The sequence below is a fragment of the Otolemur garnettii genome, unplaced genomic scaffold, assembly GCF_000181295.1.
Source record: "Otolemur garnettii isolate 467f Iridium unplaced genomic scaffold, OtoGar3 scaffold00060, whole genome shotgun sequence".
NCBI lineage: Eukaryota > Metazoa > Chordata > Mammalia > Primates > Galagidae > Otolemur > Otolemur garnettii.
Window position 1 is genome coordinate 10577839 of NW_003852455.1, and position 2749 is coordinate 10580587.

Genomic DNA, 2749 nt, shown 5'->3' on the forward strand with positions numbered 1-2749 from the left:
AGTGTTGGGCGCTAGGATAAGGAAGCCCAGAAAATGGGAAGTTTACTCTTCACCAGAGTCCCCTTTCACAAGCCCAGCCAGGGGAACAATGTGTATTCAGTTGTTAGATGACAAAGAGGTAGTGTGAGGGCAAAAGAATGTGGTTTTGAGAGCCAGGGTATGCGCAGAATCTAAATTCTAATGCAGCTGGGACAAATGTAAACTAATGTGGAAGAAAAACACTCATGTACCCAGACCGTTGGAAACCCTGGAGAGACCGCCCATTGCCCAGTGGTGCAGGTGGCTGGAGCTCCATGTGTGTGGCCTCTGAGATAAAAGTAAAAGGAGAGAAGTGCAGAAGATCATCAGTTTTAATACAAATAGGTAATGTAAGCATTGATTCTATTCAGCATAAGTGTAGTGTACTTAAAATAGGGGCTGGGGGTGGTGCACGGGCAAACAACCGTGTCCTTTGGATCTCAGCAAGTACACTGGTGTCCCGTTCAGAAGGAGCAGACTCTCCTTTGCTCCTCCAATTTAAGAGCTGCCTCTACACTCAGGCCTGGGTTTGTTGACCTTAGCAGTGAACCTCCCATAGCTAACCTTTGAATAACACTTTAGGGAGCATTTTTCCATCTCCCTTATCTTTTTGGCAGCTTTCTTAAATGGTGACACTATTGAAATTAAATCTGAAAATACTCATAGCCTCCAAAATTAAGTTTCTTCTTTGAAATTTTCACAGTGGCTACTGTGGAAAAAGGACCAGACAATTAGAGAATAGACATTCAGGTTCTTGCCTGTGGTCTGTGATTGATTTTAAGTAGGTGGTCTCTAAGGGCCTAGGTCAGTAGGTACCACATCCCAGATAGACAATAAGAGAGAAAGGAGTTTCCTAAGGAAGTGGGTGGAGGGGAGGCAAGTTGACAGTTGTTAACATTCTCACATCACCACTGTTAAGAAAGCTCTGAAGATTTCTTGGTCCCACCACTAAGGGTATATATATTTATTCATTTTTCAAGTATCCACTGAGTACTTCTTTGATGTCAGACGCAGCTGGATACTGAAAATAAATGATTTAAGTGGCATTTTCAAGCTAAAGCCCTGTTCATGGTATGGTAATGCATGTGATGACCTCTTAAATATTTAAATATTCTACTTCTCAACTCATACTTAAACACTACTGACACCATCTTACTCTGACCACATTACCTAGAGTCTGGGGAGACTGGGACATTTATCTACCAGCTCCTGCCTAGGCCTATTGGTTGATGGTTATTCCTGGATGTGAACTCTTTAATATACTTCCTACCAAGAGGGGAAGAAGAGGGTAGACACACAGGTATCTGTGTTGGGAACTGCTCTCAGATGAGGTTAGCTCAGGTGAGTTGAGGGGACGTGGAAATGTCAGTAATGGTGTCTACTACACCTATCTTTAATAATTAGCAGGGCTTTCCTGGATGACCTTGGCCTTCTATCCTTGTCTCCATACTTAGGGTGAGTACATGTCTCCTTCCATCTTTCAGTTACCATGTCTCAACTACCCAAGACACTTTGCAGGTGGAAATGGAGGAACCACATGAAACTCACCCTCCCTTTAAGCAGCTCAAGGCTAGTGGGGGAAACATTTCTCTGCATGAAACTAGAAGAGTGAGGATCGCTCATCCAATAAATAGTGCCTATTCAATGCCTGGGGAAGGGAAGAAAAAGCATTGAAATAAGTCAGTGATAGCATTTGGTAGCAGGTATTAAGCAGTATGGAGAACAATAAAGCAGGGAAGGGAGATGGCGATGATGGAGGTAGAGGTCGCAGTTCTACATGAGGAGATCAGGGAAGGCTGCACAGGTGAGCACAGACTTGAAAGAAAAAAGCATCCAGATGGCTATCTGAAGGAAAAGCATTTCTGGCAGAGGGAAGAGCAAATGCAAGGCCCTGAGGCTTTTTACACAGCTGGAATATTTACGGACTAGCAAGGGCTGTGAGACTGGGTCAGAGGGAGTCAGATGGAGCAGTAGTAAGAAGTAAGTCAGAAAAGCATCTGAGGGTCTATCATCCAGAGCTGTATCCTCAGGCTTTTTGAGGGCTGGCATTTACTCTGTTTATGTTTAGTTTGTTAAGAGTTTTTTGAGCTGAGAAGTGACATCATCTGATGATATTTTAAAGGATCACTCCGACTGCTAAGTTGAAGGTAAGTTGCAAAGAGCAAGGAAGGAAGCGAGAAGGCCAAGTGAGACTGCTACCGCAATCCAGGTGGGCTGAGACGGTGGCACGGGCCAGGGGCACAGGACAGCATATCTGAATATGTTTTCAAGGTAGATCCAAAAGGTTTTGGACATGTAGAATGACAAAAAGACAATAATTTACGGCTTTCAAGGTTTGTGGCCTGAGCACAAGGGAGATTGAAGTTACCATCTCCCGAGATAGAGAAGACTCAGGAGGAACAGTTTGGGGAGGGGAAGAACAGGTATTCTGTTTGGGGCATATTAATTTAGAGATGCCTGTCAGAAAGCCAAAGGGGAGCACTGACGGGAGTTCAGGGGAGAGATCCAGGCTGGAGACAGTAATTAGAAGTTGCCAGTATGTAAAAGATTATATAAGCTGAGACTGGATGAAATCACTAAGGAAGGAAGTATAGGTAGAAGAAAAGTCTCAAGGACCGAACCCTTGGACACTCCAAGATTAAGAGGTTTGAGAGACCAAGAACTAGCAAAGGAGATTGAACGAGTGACCAATGAAATAGAGACAACCAGGAGGGTGCTTCCAGAAGGAAGG